General features: G+C 40.7%; 1 protein-coding gene across 2 annotated transcripts in view; it reads right to left on the reverse strand.

The window, feature by feature from the left end:
• BMPR1B (bone morphogenetic protein receptor type 1B) overlaps nt 1-19022 on the reverse strand; it is a 247951-nt gene that overhangs the window by 162832 nt on the left and 66097 nt on the right. The gene's annotated exons all lie outside the window — the stretch shown is intronic.

Consider the following 19022-nt stretch of genomic DNA (forward strand, 5'->3'; position numbering starts at 1 on the left):
CACATCTGGAAGACAGGTTTCAGGAGGTGATTCAGTGTTTAAATTCTGTATTAAGTTGTCAATTACTGAACCTTTACTTGAAAGATTATTTAAATCCATGCTGCTTTCTTTTTATAGAACAGTCCCATGTCCAACTGCCTGCCAGTAGATGTCATTTGATGTTCATTACAGGAGGCTCTTACTGGACCAGCTAGCTGTCATAAATGGAGCACAGCTACTAGAGATAAGGCCTTCTCTGGGGTTGTACCGTATTGCAAGCTACTTCTGGACACCCCTCACAAAACAAAGTCGAAAACAATTTTTGCATACAAAGCCTTTATCAACATAAATGACACATTTTGCAGCTGGTAGCCCCAATGGTTTGTTGTGAGCTTCAGCTGCCATAAAATTCTGTCCCACGCTAAAAGAATCTCCATTTTCTTTATCTGATCTGAACCTTTATCCCAGCGCTATAGTTCAGGTAAGATACTAACTGATTAGATAAACATATCATAATGGAGAAAATATGCATATATTCATATGATACATTCATCAGGTTAAACCCAAGGAGCTTATATGGTAAAACAAGAAGAGAAGATGGATGACCTTGCCAATAAGCCATATAAGTCTTACATGGGGCCGCTTCCCCCCCATTTTGCATCAGCAGAATTCTCTTTATTAATTGTCTTTATGACACAAGTATCTATGATGCAATATAATTCATTACTTTCCTATATAAATGAGATATTCTGTCACCATAGTGTGTTCCTATGCTCGCACCAACATAGTTTTATTTTACCATGTGATAGAGAATACTGAATGTATTTATTTTTCTTTAAGCTTGCTGTTCTATTTTTGCAGCTAACCCTAAATAATTTTCTATTTGGTGTAAAAAACATGTGGTTATTATTTATATGCAGATAAAGTTATGAATATATATATGTATATATGAAAGAAGGATAAGGAACCAACTTCGGGGAATAAAATAAATCCAGCTATGTCCAGATACCATATGATAATTTAATGGGGGGAAATAGCTCTGTTCACATAATTTAAGTGTTCTCAGATGGAAAAGTCATCTCTACAGTGGCTGAGTTGTCTTTGTTCCATTCCAACCTCCAATATAGAATGATGGAATATATAGGCTCAGCAGGAAGTTCTCCTGTTCAAGTCCTACTACAGGTTACTTCAATGAACTTTTGCAGTTGACACATTTTTCTTTTCTTGAAACCATAAACTATATCAAAATACAGCAAAATAATCCCAAATATATTTAGTTGAGAGTAAACCCTTTTAAAGATAATGGGATTATATTTCAGCAAATATATATGGGACTAGATGTAAAGCCCATTGTATATAGAAATACAATGGGCACTGGTGGCCCCGGCGACCTTGCAGGGCTCCTGGTGGGCCCCTCCACTGCGCTAGCCCCGCTGCCTCCATCCTCGAGGGCCCGGCTTCAGTGTGGTGAAAGGAGCAGGCCCTGCTCTTCTCATCACGCTGAAGCCTTTCCCCCACCCCCTCCCCACCGAGGATCTGGCTTCGGCGGCAGGAAAGGAGCAGGCCCGCTGCATCTTCAACACGGTGGCCCTGCTCCTTTCCCGGCAGCGAAGCCTCTTCCCCCGGCCCCCTCACCTCCGAGTCCAGGACAGGCCAAGTGGCCAATCGGGAGCTGCTCCCGATTGTCCCCGAGTTTTTATCATGGACTTGGCCCGCCCCTTTCTCCTCCTACAATGCCATTACTGAATTATTGTTACCGCTCTACGGAGCAGTTTACAGATTGTGATTCCAAACAAGCATATTTGCAAGGAAGTTGATCCACATGCTATGAATGTGGAATGTGGAATTTTTTCTATAGAACTTCTAAGAACTTCTTAGGACCTTAATGTAAGATAATACATCAATTTTAGTTATGTTCACTTAATTTGTAACAAAACCATGGGAAACAAGGCTTTGTTAAGTGGAAAGACATAGTCCCCCTCCCGCCCAACACCAAGTTGAATTTTGTTCTAGTAACAGGGCTGAGTGAACCTATAAAACACTGGTAAAGGGCACTAAAAACTTGAACATATTATAGGCATTAAAAATAACAGAAGACATTTCCAAAGCACAGAGGTGTGAACTCCAATGTTCTAGCCAAGTTTTCCCGCAGCTATTACCTTTTAAATGCACCTGAATTTCCTCTAGGCCTGCAACTGGACGTTTATCCACTCTCTGAATCCAACTGCGACCTGCTATCACCAAAATAGTCTTAGCGGAAAACAGGGCTGTACTTACCTCCACTGAGTGGTCAATCGTGCAACAAGTTATGCATCAAGCAGAGCAGTTCATTTGAGAGTTTTAGGAATTTGCTCCCAATTTAAAACAAAGAACATTTCAAACAGGGCTGCATATGCACAGTAGCAGCGATCAGCCAAGGAACTGGCAGTTATCTACCATATACTCAGATGCATACAATTACTGGCTCTCTATGATTGCATATGCCCCAGAGTCATCATCCTAAAAAGGACTTGCATCTTTGAAAATCAACTACATTAATCTGTATCTGCCACATTTACACTTGTGCTGTTGGTGGCATTTATCAGTCAGTGGCACTGACGGTTTCATGCTCACTTTCCAAGTGGCAATGCAATCCTACATAGATTCAAGTAATACCAATGAATATGAACACTGACAGCTTTGGGACATGGGCATGAAGGAGAGCACCTCTGTTGTAATTAATATTTTTGCTTGTCAAGTGTGTTGAGAGGGAAAAGAGGAGAGCCATGGCAAAATGCAATCTCACCCCAACAAACACCAGAACATCTAGACAAAACAGGAAAGGCTAGAACAGAGATACACACAGCAGCTGATGGTTTGAAGGTGTACTAGAATCAGGGGTAGTCAACCTGTGGTCCTCCAGATGTTCATGGACTCCAGATGTTCATGGATGCTGGCAGGAGCTTATGAGAATTGTAGTCCATGAACATCTGGAGGATCACAGGTTGACTACCCCTGTACTAGATGATAACTGTGCATTAATCTGGGCATTTATATGAAACAGGCTCCATCTGAGAATAGACAACAGCTAAAATAGTTAAGCTATAGGTTTTAATGCTTATTATGTATAACTATTTTCCCTAATAGGATAGCATTAGTTGCTGGAATGATGAGCATTCTGAAATATTTCCCATTATAATTGTGGTTGTGTGTGTAAGTATAACTGATATTATTATGTATATAAAGTACAACTAGGCATACTTACGTTTTCTGGATTAAATATTGTTTTTGAATCACAAACTGCTGTCAGCTGTAATAAGCTGCCATTTTTAAAAATCTTGTATCATAGGCTGTTAATATTCCTCTTTCACTTCTCTGAATATTTATCATCAGACTTTCATCCTGTTGTTTTTAACCTCCTTTTTCAAGACAGAATACTAACCACAAATTTCAAAATGCAACCAATTCTTAATGTCACCATGTAAAGGAGACATCAACTTCAGTTGCATGTATCCATCATGTATTTTCCTTCATTAAATAAAGGACTGGACTTTTCAGACATGAATCCACTGCACAGAGGAGTGAACTTCTTGGTTCTGTTGAAACAGTCACTACAGCATGGGCCTCCTGGGACATTAAAGAAAATTCCTTTGATGACCAGAGACTCAGTACCACCAAAGTTGATGTCTTCCATCTCACATGTCAAATGCTTCAATGAGCAAAACACTTTCCAATTAAATAACTACTGAGGAAAAGATGTGGAGCCATTGTAGCCCTACATGTAACTGATTACACAGTATTACAAGCAAGAAGGTCACACCAAGGTCAGATTCTAACTCACATTCCTTGACTAATTAAAGTCCCCTGAAAAATACTGAAAATCTGAGGCTAAAATTCAATTACTAAATCCAGGGAAATATTGGACCACTTTTAAATTAAAATAAGTGTGCCTCCCACACACACTTTAATGAAAATTGGCATACTGCCAAGTTCACTAATTAAGACTGCTTAAAATATTTCCATTATGAATATCAGTGTGTTTTTCATGCTTTCTTTTGGGGGGGGGCTGAGATGTGTCCCCCAAAATTTGTAAGACAGAAAATGATCGGATACACTAAATACAAGAATAAGGTAAATATATGCATTTCTAGGCTGGTATCCAAAGTACTATTTCAGTTAAATTAAGGGTTTCACTGGATCAGTTAAGTGTCTTACTTTTCTTCAAACAGCTGGTGCCCCATACCATATATATGGGAAATGAAGAAGAAGAAGAAGAAGAAGAAGAAGAAAGAGTTGGTTCTTATATGCCACTATTCCTTACCTGAAGGAGGCTTACAGTTGCCTTCCCTTTCCTCTCCCCACAACAGACACCCTGTGGGGTGGGTGAGGCTGAGAGAGCCCTGATATCACTGCTTGGTCAGAACAGCTTTATCAGTGCTGTAGTGAGCCCAAGGTCACCCAGCTGGTTGCATGTGGGGGAGTGCAGAATCGCACCCGGCATGCCAGATTAGAAGTCTGCACTCCTAATTAATACACCTAACTGGCTCTTTTATTTTATTTGAAGTGGAGAGTGTTAGTATGAAGTCTCCTTAGGCCATCTGAACTAGCTTCATGTTTCTTTCAATTCTAGAATATATCTTCTTCCCTAGTATGTAAGAATGAGAATTGATCACAATGGAAGTGAAATGAGCGACTTTCAAAACTACTTTCAGATAATCATGTAGCTATAATCAAATAATCCTATTACACACACATGTTGTTCAGAAAGTGGGAACCATCTTCCAAGCCAGAGTTCTGCTGGACAACAACCTTGCCCATTTTCATTGAACAAGGGGCAGGTGCCACATGGAGAAACACTGCAAAGGGACCACTGGTGACATGTCCAAGAGCCACAGGTGGCTCCCAAGACACCAAGTAAATATCACTGCTTCACAGTATACTGTAGAATGCAGCATGCTTTAAAAATGGGAGCATTATTAATCTTTCTTGAAATTACCATACATGGCGCTGGCCAATCTCCATACTCAAGAAGGAATATGGCAATATCATGGCAGCAAATTGAGAGATGACTATCTAAAGTTGCTACTGAATATCTAAAGTAGCCAGAATAGAGATTAATCAAGAACGGTTCAAACACAATAAGGCAAAGAAATCTTGGAGTGAAAATCTTTCCTCATTCCACATACAGTTCTAACTTCTAACAGAACTTCTGTTAGACTTCTAACAGAACAACAACATATGGTTTCTCTCCATATTATGGAATGGGCTCAAATGTTTTATGTAATGCATTAATATAATTTTTTTCAATAACATCTTGAACGGCTAACTATGTGTGTGGCTAAGAAACATTACAATTGAACTGATAGCGGTTTCCCCCCTACAAATAAAAACAAAGGAATTAAATATTTCATTAAATTTAACCGCAGTTTCTGGATAAATAATTCAAGGCTATATAATACAGCAAGGTTATGAAAGTACAGGAAAGTGTTCATGGGGAAATTCCATCCACAGTTTCTTGCCACTTGGCTCAACTAGGCAATTATTGCAGGTTTCCATAATGCAGATCTTGGATAGCACCGATCCTAAACTATCCTGTAAAATTACATTCAATAGTTTAACAAACGTGGCACCGACAGTGATGTCAAGAATTGCTTAGAGGCAGGAAGGGAATCCTTTTGGTAAATTTCTTGTTGTCGGTCTCAGCTTAAATGCAGCACCTGATTAGGGGGAGACTTTGAATCACAGTTGTATTGGCAAAGCTTATTTTTTTTAATAACAAAAACACAGCTTGTCCTGGAAAAAAGGATGCCGTTTGTCCCATAAGCCATTCTTCAAAATAGCATGAGAGGAAAACATAATGTGCTGGAAAGTCTGGAGTACTTTCCATTCCACTTATTGCCGACAATGGGGCCAAGTGAATAAAAAGCATGTGCCAAAAGTATGGGGTGGGCTGAAATGGGGTTAGAGATCCATGAAACACTTGTCCAGGTTGGGTATAGTTGCTTTTGCACATCTGTGATTCCAATGGTTCAAGGAAACAGATTCTTTACCATCAAACAATAATGGATTATAAAACACATATTCCTGTTATAAAGAACAGAAATAATTAGTGCCCTGATATCCCACACTTTGTCTGCCAGTGTTCTAGGTAACTGTCCTACAAGGGCAATACAAAAGGTTGAACTAGACAGCTCTGTGGTTCCCACTGTTAGTAACATTCCATTTTAGATGCCCAGTCAAGATTTGTGCATGTGTGTGTTAAGAGCCTGTAAGCATGAAAGTGTGAAGAATTAAGCTTGCACACAAAAGGCTTGTGCCTTGAATTGAACTTCATTGGTCTTAAAGGTGGCACTGAACTCAAACTTTGTTCTACTACTTCACACCAATGTGGCTACCAACCTGAATTTATCACCCAGTTACTTATGCATCTTTAACTAGGCAAATTCTCAACTGAAATCACATCAACAGCTGCAAAAATTTTGATGGAAGTTTTAGAAATTAGATCTAAGCATTTTTAGTGCTTTTCAATCAATCAATCAATCAATCAATCTAACTAGCCCTTCCTAAAAAAAAATCCCCCACCTAAATGTAAGGCTTGAAAAAAACTGTTTTCCAAGCTCATTCTCTTTGACGTTCAACCCACTGATGTTAAGTGTTAATCTGTGGAGGAAAAGCAAACTAATTCTACAAGAGTGGGCATGCTTGCAAACTATAGAACACCACTCTTGACATTCTTATGGTGCTAAAAATTCCCCAAACAGTTAATATAATATCAACTAATTGTACCAACAAGATCTTTTTTCTTCTGGCTTCAACAGCCAGTGTCCCGTCATTTTGTGCGTGTGTGCGTGTTCATTGGATTGCAAGACAAGAAACTCAACAAAACTGCTTTAAAAATGATTAAGGCTGTTTTTTGAGAAAGAAAAAATCCTCAGAAACTTTAGAAGAAGAAGAAGAAGAAGAAGGAGAAGGAGAAGGAGAAGGAGAAGGAGAAGGAGAAGGAGAAGGAGAAGGAGAAGAAGAGTTGGTTCTTATATGCCACTTTTCCCTACCCAAAGGAGGCTCAAAGCAGCTTACAATCGCCTTCCCATTCCTTTGGTGAAAGGAATTTCACTAGTCTTTATACACATGTAGGTCAATGTGAAATTTTATTTTTAATGAGAAATATCATCATATTTTAAATAACTTTGGCATTAATTCCAGTCTCACTAACAAAATATTGTGAAAAATCACTATTTTAGTCTCCTCTGCATGTACACTGATTTCCTCTCAAATGTGCCTTGTTATTTATTTATTTATTTATTTAGATTTATATACCGCTCTCCCCGAAGGCTTATCCTTATCAATCCACACTAAACGAAGCCATTGCTCATTGTCTGCAGCTGTTGTAGCTAGACCAGTTATTATACACAGGAAATCAGGTATTTACTGCATACTGCAGTGGGAGTAAGAACTGTAGCTACACAGTTCTGCAGCTCAATATGACAAATTCAGATGCTACATCATCATTCTGTTTCTAAAGGAAGAATGGAATAAAGAGCATATTAAGCGCACAAGAAAAGTTTTCTATAAATTAAACTGTAGCTGCCTACCTAAATCTAATGCAGGTCACTGAATGTAACCCAGATTTCTGTTCTAAAATGCCTCTGCTGGGTTTGTTGTTTGTTTTTAACTCAAAACAAAGCATTTGTGTGAGGTTATGAAACAAGCATTTCCTAAGAGAGACAAAACAAGGAGTAGCAGAACGTTTTTACAGCTAATTCCTGCATTGGTTGCCACTGCAAAGCTACTTGCGTAATTACTACCAGTGGTGTGAGTGTTGCCTTCTGGCCAAACCCTATAATATGCATGAGTACAGTTCACAGAAACTTGTTTCCAAATTCAGTAGCTCCTAGCTATGGTTAATTTAGCATGACTTCTGTTGGCTTGGCCATCATGTATAAACCTATGGCTGTATTGGGGAAACTGTTAATTCTTGGGCAACATTCTGAAGTCAGCAAGATAACTTCAAAATACGGGTTTAGGTCTGCTGTCTGAAAAAGAATGGCGTGTCAGCAGAACAAAGAAGAATCTCAATGGACACTTTAGGGGCAACTGCAAAAGGGATTTTAAGTTTCAGCTCCTTGGGAAACTGCAGTGGTCTGCTGAAGGAAAACCAAACCTTCTTCTGCAAAGGAAAAACAAATGTTGGCTGAATTGTAATCATTTGGGATTCTGGGATTGCATTATAGGCAGAAAGATGACATTATTATTCAAATAAACAGGCAGTAAGAAATCACAAATGTGCTGTGGTAATTCTAAATAGAAGCACAAGATTTATGAAACCGTAAGTAGTTCCCACTTATCACATTGTTCTATACAACAAATGTTGCCGATACGACACAGGACAAAACATGGCTGTTTGGGGGTTTTTTGCTTAGATCCTACACATTTTAAGCACCTTCATAAACAAATCTTCTACCATCTCCCCCATCCACCAGAAGCCCACTGTGATTCAGGATAAAGCATTACCGTGGCTTGGGAAGCCCTTTTAGACAAAATGCCAGTCAATACAGAGATGGCTCGGCAAAGAATATTGAGACTTACCTTCCATTCCCACCAGTACTAGCTCAAAAGGCTCCACTGGCAGAAGAGAAAAGGAAGGGCAATTTTTGCTAAGTCTCTTTTCTTTATCACAACCCCTACCTTCATGCCATGTGTATATTTGCCAACAAGGTTTCCCAAACAATGGCTTTTCAGTGGCCATGGCTGGAGAAAAGGGAAGGTGAGGAAAACCTACTTCTAAAAATACAAAAAAAAGCATTCACAATCGTTTAAACAATGATAGAAATGGATTGAAAGTACCATGATATTATTTATAAGCAACAAACAAACAGCAGCCAAATCAGAATATCATGTGTCCCAGAAAGGTTACAATATTACTGCACTGTACAAGGTACTCAGGAACCTTCAGCAAAAGGTTTGCTGGCAGAGGCTCATGGGAATTGTAGTCCATGGATACCTGGAGGGCTGCAGTTTGACTACCCCTGTACTACAGCAAACAGAGGAAAAACTAGACTGTTGGGAGCTGAAAAGTTGAACAGAAAGGCTGAACTGGTTCTTATTTGGGGCATTCCACTGCATGGAGGGCTGTTCCTAGGCAAAGAAAAGTTCATTATGTTTAAATTCATCCCCTAGGTGTGAAGAGTTAAGTTCTACAGGAAAAGCAAACTAATTCTGTAAAAGTACCTAAGGATTCAGGACCTCTCTCCCTGTTCTTAAAAGAGCCTAAACATTTATTGAAAGCCTACATTGAAAAGGAGACAGCTTCCCATTTCCCCAAAAGTCTTTTCATGTTCCAAAATAGCTAATCAAGCAAACTGCTGATCAAGGCAAGCACTCTGACTCCTGGAAGACAAGGGCCATTTATCACATTACTTTTTGTTTTCATGGCTCAAAGACACGCATTATAAGAAATCCCTCTGTCCTGTAGTCAATTAGCTATATGACAAGCGTATGCCATGTGAACTGGGAAATAAAAGTGTCCCTTATTTAGTCATGCTGAAGTTATACTACTATTTTCTTAAACTTGGAATTACATAAAGACAGCTAAAGAAACCTGGCTGGTACCCTAAAGCACTAAGTGGAAATCAGCATCATGTTCCACCATCTCTAATCCCTGCATATGCACCCAGATTATGGCTGCACCTTGGCTCCTGAACTGCTGCAGATTTGTTGGGAACATCCACATGACTTCATCCATTTTCAAAGCTCTCATCAACCTCAAAACTTCCTTTCATAACCATGGTTGGCTACATTCTTTTCAGAAAAAATACAGTTAGTCAGGGCAGGTTTATCCGCATAGCACATGTAGCTATGAGCCCTGCATTTAAAGAGGCCTCACATGGACCGTTTACGCACTGGAGGTTTCATGCCGGGCTGCAGGCTGGAGTTTTAGTCGTGGCAGGTTGCCCCACCTCTTCCGGCACCCACATGGGGAAGCATTTGGCCTGGGGTGTCTCATCCGCCTCCCGATTTTTGCACCTGGACAGAAGGTGGGGCAGTGAAGTTCCCAGGGCATAAATGGTCATAATGCCTCCCCCCCCCATGGATGAGGACTATACCATCCTTTCCTCCCCCCCCTTTTTTCCTTTTTAAGGACACTTGGAGTGACACCCCTTTCCACTGGGGGTCCCTCTGCCCCCTGTCTGGTTGCTCCTGCCAAAACTGTACTTTACTAGGGCCCTCCCAAATTTTTTAATTGGCTCCAGGGCTATGGGCCCTGCAAATCCTTGAAGAACATCAGGAAGCCACCAGAATAGAAAGGTGCATTTTGAACACTGCTGTCCATATTGTTACTGTTTTCATAGCTGGCCATTTCCCCTCAAGGGCGATCAGAGGACTTCCTGAGGGCAGTGAAAAGGACTAGAGACTTACTTTTAAAAATGAAAGCTGGGAAATCGGGGAGCTGGTAAATCGTGCCCACAGAATCAGTTAACATTATTGCATTGTAACACAATAGCAGTCAGCCAACAATTTCAAAAAAGCCCTTTGGTGGCAGAGCACAGGAAAGCTAAAAAACTCTAGCTGAGCACAAAACTCCCAGATGGACACTTTAGCGCAAGTGTAAATGCCTCTAAATTGGAACAGCAGTTACAGGGAAACCGAGAATCTTTGTTGTGTGGGTGCATTCTCTAACTGATTTGTTTTATAGGGTAACTCAATTTTCCAGTGTTTCGAGGTCAACCATAATCCACGTGAGATCTTGCCATAGTTTAAGAGTTTTCTATTTATCTAGGGCAAATTTACACAGAACTAAACAAAATAACAAATTTTCATCTTCCAGAAAAGGGTTCAACTGGAACGGCAGCCAGGAGTTGTGAAACATTCCCTTAGCCAACACACACAAACCTAGGAGCAAAACTAAATTCAGAAACACTTCTAAATTGTAAACTTCATCTTTTGGAATAGGTGAAGTAAGTGATAATCTTGTCCAAGCCAACTCAATTCCCCATTTCCTAAACTGATCAGCCTCTTATCTTATTGATATTGAATTTCAGTTTATTTTTCCTCAACCAGTTAATTCTTAATAGGCAATTAAGGGCTTAACTATTACCGCTGGATCCGATATCAAGGTGAAGTGAGATCGCCCGCTTTGTTTTCCTTTATTCTAACCAGTCTGCTTCCATGATCTCTATCCCTTGGGTTCCCTGCCTTCTGGTACCTTATCCAGAGCCCCACAGAGCCTTTCTGAGATTTTAATTCCGGGCAAATTTACAGTTCTCCACTCTCACAGAGACTGTATTGTCCACAGTTCACTACTTACACCTTTATTTCCTGAACCACTGGAACATCTGTGAATATTTTCATAATAGTTCAGTCCGTCAGTATCAAAATCTTAATTTCTTTGTGCAATATGACACATCTCATTCTGAACCTGGTCCTCACGCAGACAGAAAAATCTAGAGAATGGTACCAGGTTCACATTGAGGTTATTCTTCTATAGATCTTGAGCACACCCCTTTCCAAGTTTGCAGAAAAACAAAGGCTTTAAAAAACAGTGGGGTTAATTCACCCCAGACAGAGGAGAATTATCTGTGCCTGGGCAGGAGCCCCCCCCTCACTAAGATGGGCAGGCAGAAGCAGCAGCAGCAAGGCAGGCAGGCACAGGAGGGGGAGTTGGCAGCACCTTCGCAGATGATCCAACTGGTCCCACTTCCCACTTGCCATAACTTGGAACCATGTACTTTTACAAACTCCTTTTGGATTATCTAAAGCAGGGGTAGTCAACCTGTGGTCCTCCAGATGTCCATGGACTACAATTCCAATTCCAGCATTTGCTGGCAGGGGCTCATGGGAATTGTAGTCCATGGACATCTGGAGGGCCACAGGTTGACTACCCCTGACCTAAAGGACTACCAGACTCCTAAGTCATAGTTTGCTCTACTTTCATGCTAAACTTAGAAATTGGTGGCTTCTTCTGAAGCTAACCAGATATGACCATATAAACTGCCGGGCTGGGAAAGCAGATAGAAATTACATGGGAGTTTCTCTCTGAATTTTAGGAAGGGGGGGGGGGGTCGGATCAAGCAGCTGTTATCCCTGTGAAGTCTCAAACAGATTTTTCTAGACTGGGGAAAGCTGTTTATCTTGACTAATTTTTTGAACACCTGCCTAAGTGAAAAGCCCCCAAATTCAGTGAAATGTCAACCGAGGAAATCCCAGCTTCCTGATATCAGATTACTTCTTATATGTACTCCAGTATTTGCATGTATGAACCTCTCGAAGCCTGACTCAGTTGACTTTCCCTCGAGTACCAGGTTTCCTTCTGTTTTCTACAATCAACCTACTGAACACAAGCCTTGTGGGCCAGAAGGGTTTATTGCACATGTCTGGAGTCAAATGATTTTCACAAATGGCTTCGCTTGGACCTTAGCCGGCACACATTGCTGATGTGTGGGACATACCTGACAAATATTTCAATGCTACATCTAACCCCAGAGGCCAGACAGATGTTTTTTACATCATTCAGATGTGTAACTGATGAGGAGAAAGCTATTTTAAAGGAGTGGTGCAGGTGTATTATCACGTGACCTCTGCAAAATGTCTCTTTGGGGGTTAGATGATTTATTAATATTTTACTGAAACAGACAAGCACTTAACTTACTAAACAGAGAGCCAGTCAAATAAAAGTACCAAAAAAAAATCACCCTGAAAATAACAAAAGGGTTAGATGGGCCGAGAAATGTCTCGTCCTCCCTTACTATGTACATGCATGATGACATGATGTTTTGTGCTTGTTTAACTACCCATGTGATACCACCACAACCACTTTATAACAACATAAGCTTGATCTGTAGCAGCTTGTGATGTTTTGTGGTGATCGCTAGCAGCAGTTGTACACTCAGCAATGAGCTAACACATTACAGAATCAAACTGTTTATGTTGCACTTTCTAGAAAAATACTTCCTTATCCAGCAGTAAGTAAACTAAATGGGATTTCTGCATACCCTTAATGAAAGCAGGAGGAGTTGGAAGCAAATGCAGCATTTCCATGACTTGATAAGATGCTCCAAGCATTATTCGACATCATCAGTATATATAGTATGTCTATAACCAGGTGACCAGAAACATATAAGAAAATATTTTAAGGTACACTGTAGGTACAAAGATAAGGAGACCCTATGCACCACCCTGCTCCATTCCATGGTCCATTTCGTAATTAGTGTCCACACTCTACACAGCTGTAATCTCCATTCAATCCTTGTCATCAACAGCACAAGAACCAATAGAGAAATGTACTCTTTTTTATGGTCAAACTAGTGAAGCCTTCTCTTTTTGACTTCCTTGAGGATTGTTTCTTCAAACTGTCAAGCATATCTCCCAGGCTGTCAAGCATATCTCCCAAATGTCAAGTTTTCTTTGGCATTTTGTAAAACTAACAACATAGTCCATAATTCATCTCAGCATAATCTTTAGTTAAATGTCTTATCACAACTGCTTCAAAAATCTGGATTGAGTAGAGGTAGAAGTGAGACCAAAGAAATGAGTGTGCATACCACAAGTAATGCTTCAGACAATGAGGAAAGGGAGGCTATAACTGTCTAAATAAATAGAAGAAAGTAACAAATGGGGGCCTATCGGATTAGTTTTCACATTTCCAAAAGTTACCAGCCGTCAACCATCACAGTGATTGAAACCTTTACTTCATTCCAGGCACTATTTTTTAAATATCAATTAATGTCTTTTAAATCAAGGCAAGTTAGATAAGAGTAAGCATGGAATTATTTGAAAATGCATTCCCTTTGTCCAACAAACAGAATCCGTGTTGGGGGAGAATGCACCTATGCATTGTGGCACAGTGGAGTTAGGCAAAGGAAGAGTACCTTTAAATGCAGAGATGGAGGACCCAACTGAGACTGGCAATCCCAAAGTCTGAGTCTGGCTAGAAGGCCAGCAGTTAGGTCAAGGCTGGTTATTAGGGGCTGGAGCCACTCAGTCTGGAGAGTGTATTCCCCTGGGGGGGGGGGGGTGGAAACGCTGAGAGCAGCATGGGCCAGAGCCCCTCCCTTGTTGCCCAGGCAGAAGACAAGTATTGGGGATAGATTTAAATTTTCACAACTAATCTAACTAATCTAAATTTTCTAACTAATCTATTTTGACTACAACCCTGGTTTCATTATTGCTACGTATTCAATAAAATATATTTTTGCCACTTCTACATATTTATTAGACCCTTTAATAGATTAGGTTCCATCACGGGAAAGAAAACCTATTATATATCTCATATATAGAGAAGAGATTTGTATTCAAGATATTACACTTGGAACAGATTTTAATTCTCCTTCGATTCCATTACCATACATTTGAATATATTTTCTGACTTTACGTTTGTCTTCTTTTAGAATAATAACACTCTAGCTCTCCAGTGTCTAACCTTTTTGAGCCTGCAGGCATCTATACCAGGGGTAGACAACCTGTGGTCCTCCAGATGTTCATGGACTACAATTCCCATGAGCCCCTGCCAGGATTTGCTGGCAGGGCTCATGGGAATTGTAGTCCATGAACATCTGGAGGACCACAGGTTGACTACCCCTCATCTATAGAATTCTGCCACAAGACGGTAAGTGCACCCACCTAATGGTCATGATGAGACTGTTACTGCAGCTCTAGCCTGCCTAAAATACCATAGAATAACAAGCCATTTAAACAAAAACCTGACTCTCAAGGAGCAGATCTGAACACAATCGCTGTTTGTCCTGCAGCTTGAGCATCTTCAGAAACTATGATTGCTTCCCTTGGAAGGAACACTCTGCAGGCTACAGTAAGATGAACTGCAGAAACTGGTGCTCATTCAAAGGCTTCACAGCCATTAAATGGGGGTGCAAACCTGTTGGAGTGTCCCGGCCCAAGGGAGGTACGCCTGGCCTCAACCAGAGCCAGGGCCTTTTTGGCCCGGTCCCCTACCTGGTGTAATGAGCTCACTGGAGAGCTGAGGGCCATGATGGAACTTCCCCAGTTCCACAAGGCCTGTAAAATGGAGCTCTTTCACCAGGTTGAGGCCAACGCGAGTAAGATCAGGGCCCATGCCTGACCTAGCCAGATCATCAAGCAACCCCTGAGGTTGTCCTCCTGAGCAGTTTTAAGACGTCTGTTGAGACTGACAGAAACTTTCTCTGTCACCACCAGGATGGGATTTAATGGGGTTTTATTGACCGTTTATGCACTGAGAACTTCACTGCCCCAGCACAAATCGGGGATGGATAAGGCACACCAGGCCAAATGCTCCCCCGTGTGGGTGTAGGGAGAGGTAGGGAAACCTGCCACAACTAAAACTCCAGCCTGCAGCCTGGCATGAAGCCTCCAGTGCATAAACAGTCATTGTGAGAGATTGCTGTTACCACAAGCCACTGTATAGGAGTGGTCAGCTATAAACTGGATTTATACACACACACATATACATGGGACAATGCCTGTATATCAGATATTGTATTTACCTATCTCAGGAATGGACAAACTATTGCTTTCCAGGCATCCATGGGCTATAATTACCATACTGGCACGGGCTCATAATAATTGTAGTTCCTGGACATCTACAGTTCGGCTGCCCCTGATCTAGACATTATGAGCAGAGATAGAGCAGCAACAGCAACTCTGTATCACAACTGCTAGATAAGAATTCATTCAAACTGTAAAGTGATATAGCAAGCTAGCAAGAATGTGCTCCACAGGGTTCAACATTGTACTGAATTAATATTACTAAGAGCACATTGCAGGGCAAGCCTTGAGTCAAATTTCCAAAACTGAACCTGCTGACCTACTATGACTGCTACATGATTTTATATTTTTCTCACAAAGGAAAATATCTTCCCCCTCCTCTCCCTTCCCGTCAACTTCTAAGTAGAAAATGGTTCTGATGACAGTACCCTTTAAAGAAAGAAGAATGTGAAAAGTCTTCTTAAAACTGGCTGCAAAATGGCTCTTAACGATGGACTTTTTAGGAGATCTTTCCTGGGCAGCACCCCAAGTTTAATAAATAAAGGAATGTGACTAAGGTGATTTTTTAAAAGACAATATCTGATAACTAGAGAATTCAAAACAGCAAAAATAAATATGGACAATGGCAATAAGAATCTTATTACTAATACATATATATAAAAGGCTCTTGAGTAATTCTTCTCTGTTTTCTTCTTGTTATAGAGACTGTATTTCCAAGTGTTTGCAGAAGGTCATCCATTATCCATAAGTCTCCTCTATTGGATGTTTGATTAAAAACCACACAGAACAAAGCCTTCATGTTGGCAACGTAATTTTGCAGTCGCCCTCCCTGGGAAATCAAATAAAATTAGATCTGACTTTTGATAGGCTCAAACATTTTGCTAGTCTCTAATACAGTATATTTACCACCACATCTTTCCATCGGTGTATAATGTAAATATTATCTTACTTGTTGCATTTAAAGGCTACCACCAAAATAACATGAGCAATTAGATTCAAACAGTACAAGCAGGAAGGATTTAGATAAAACTTGGCTCCTATTTCACTTAGTGGTGTAGAAACCAAGGGGAATGTTGGGGGTACCTCTGTTCTGATGCCTGGTGTATTTTTGTCATTGCTGCTGCTGTCCTTGGGGGACCCTTGGTGAACCAAGGGGGAAATAAAGATTCCAAGAAATACATGCAAATGCAGTTCATCCTTTACTACCTATATCACTTCTTTTTCTTGCTGCCTTCATCTTCCTATCTAATTGAGACTGTAAGCTCCTTGAGGCAGGAACCTGCCTTTTTAGTTACATCACTTCATAAACAACGAAGCATCCTGAAGAAATACAATCATCACCATCTATCTCCAACTAGGATTACTTTTTAAAAAACAATGGTTATTTCTTTTCACCACTTCTAGTGTTTTCTTTCACACATATACATTACTGTTTTCCACTTAAAGAAATTTAAAGCAGATCCTTAAACTAGCTGTATATATAATGTTTTCCAAACTTTTGAGACCTAGGACTGGTAGGCGGAGGATTAAATTGGGAGCATCAATCACTCTGACACTCAAAAGCAAACATATCTATTTTCTCAAACAGCTCCCCCACAACAGTAAGGAATTACCCAATTAATAATGGCTTCCAGTCTCCTCCTCCAGTTTGCTCCCAGCAAATCAGAAAGTATTTTATTTTATTTATAATTTGATTTATATCCCGCTTCTCTTGACAAAGTTGTCTCGAGGCGGCTCACAATAAAACAACATACTCTATAAAATTCCATAAAAGCATTAAAATCTATAATTCATACAATCATTGGGAAAGGGGTTGTGTTTTATAGGTAGCAATGATGCATCTAGTTTTCCCTGGCACCTCTGAGGCATAGTGTGGCCTTCAGAAAATCCCAAAGTATTCTTAGGTTCTCCCTCTGGATAATGTCATTGCTCATATATTGTACTGTCAGGGAATAAGAATCAAGGCTTCAGGGAACTCAGCAGAAAGCAGCAGAGGTATCCCAAAACCACAATATATTTTTTCAAGATACACTTCTTCTCTCTTATGAAACACTAATATGACCCAGTACAGTGTTAGAAGATGAGTTGGTTCTTATATGCTGCTTTTCTCTACCCGAAGGAGTCTCAAAGTGACTTACAATCACCTTCCCTTTCCTCTCTCCACAACAGGCACCCTTTGAGGTAAGTGAAGCTGAGAGAGCCCTGATATTACTGAAGAAGAAAAAGAGTTGGTCCTTATATGCCGCTTTTCTCTACCCAAAGGAGTCTCAAAGTGGCTTACAATCACCTTTCCTTTCCTCTCCCCACAACAGACACCCTGTGAGGTAGGTGAGGCTGAGAGAGGCCTGATATTACTGCTTGGTCAGAACAGCTTTATCAGCCCTGTGGTGAGCCCAAGGTCACCCAGCTGGCTGCATGTGGAGGAGGAGCCGGGAATCAAACCCAGCTCACCAGATTTGAATTCTGTGCTCCTAACCACTACACCAAGCTGCCTCAGCAGACCAATATAGCTACCCCCTCAAACTAATACAGGATGTATGTCCACACACCAAGCTTGTCTGAGACATTATCTGGCCACTTCTGGTAGATGGAATAAGGGGGCATCTGAACACTTGTACTGATCCCATACTGCACCCAGTGTGTGTTGCAATTCTTAACTGGGGCCACAGTTGTCTTTCCCATTATATTTCAAATATACACTGAACAGTTTTCAGAACTACTTCCTGCAACCTTTTAAGAAGCTATCTGCTCCAAACACACATTTCAGCTGCAAAGTCCTTTCCAGGACCTGTTGCAGAATACTTTCAGGTCAGGGCTGCCCATTGAGATTTACTGAAAGACTATCACACAGATCTTACAGACGAATGCAGAAGAGATCTGTGGTGTGGTTGAAAGAGGATCTATTAGCCAGAACAGGCAGACAGAATCAATGAGAGTTCTATTAATACTCAAGTGAAAGAGAAGCAGTGGAAGAGGCGGACAAAGGTGGCCAGCTTGTTGATGTTTGTTTTAGTGGTTACTAGGATATTGGTTGTATTAGCATAAATTTCAAAAATGGAAACAGAAGGCCATGTACACAAAGGATCCTGCAAGCCTTTAACATCCTCACACTGCTTGATGGTGTGTTTTGAATTTAACAAACATTCGTTATTCTCTCCCTTAATTGTTGAGGCCCATTCCCCCCTCCAAAGGCCCTTGTCCTAAGCTTCTACCAGAAATATATAAATATATTTGAAATAAAAGCACCTTCTTAACAATGCAACTCTCCACAGTGTCCCCACACACATACACACACACTGTGTGGGTGTGAACAAGAATGCAAAGCGACAACAGCTCTTAAACATTTACTGATCTGAGGTGGGAGTTACCACTCTTGGAATTGGCTTTCAAAGGGGGCGGGAGGAAAAGCCAACGGAGAAACCTCCGTCTATCTCAACCCAATTTTCAGCAGCAAGAAAATACGCAGCTCTGTTAAGGAGTAGCTCATTAGGAACATGGCACTGACATGCAGGCATTCTCCGACACAAAACCCCTTTCAGCAACGTCAGAAATAGAATTCCTGCAGCATTTGTCACCTCTCAGGACCG

This window comes from Paroedura picta, chromosome 10, assembly GCF_049243985.1.
Source record: "Paroedura picta isolate Pp20150507F chromosome 10, Ppicta_v3.0, whole genome shotgun sequence".
In the NCBI taxonomy this organism is placed as follows: domain Eukaryota; kingdom Metazoa; phylum Chordata; class Lepidosauria; order Squamata; family Gekkonidae; genus Paroedura; species Paroedura picta.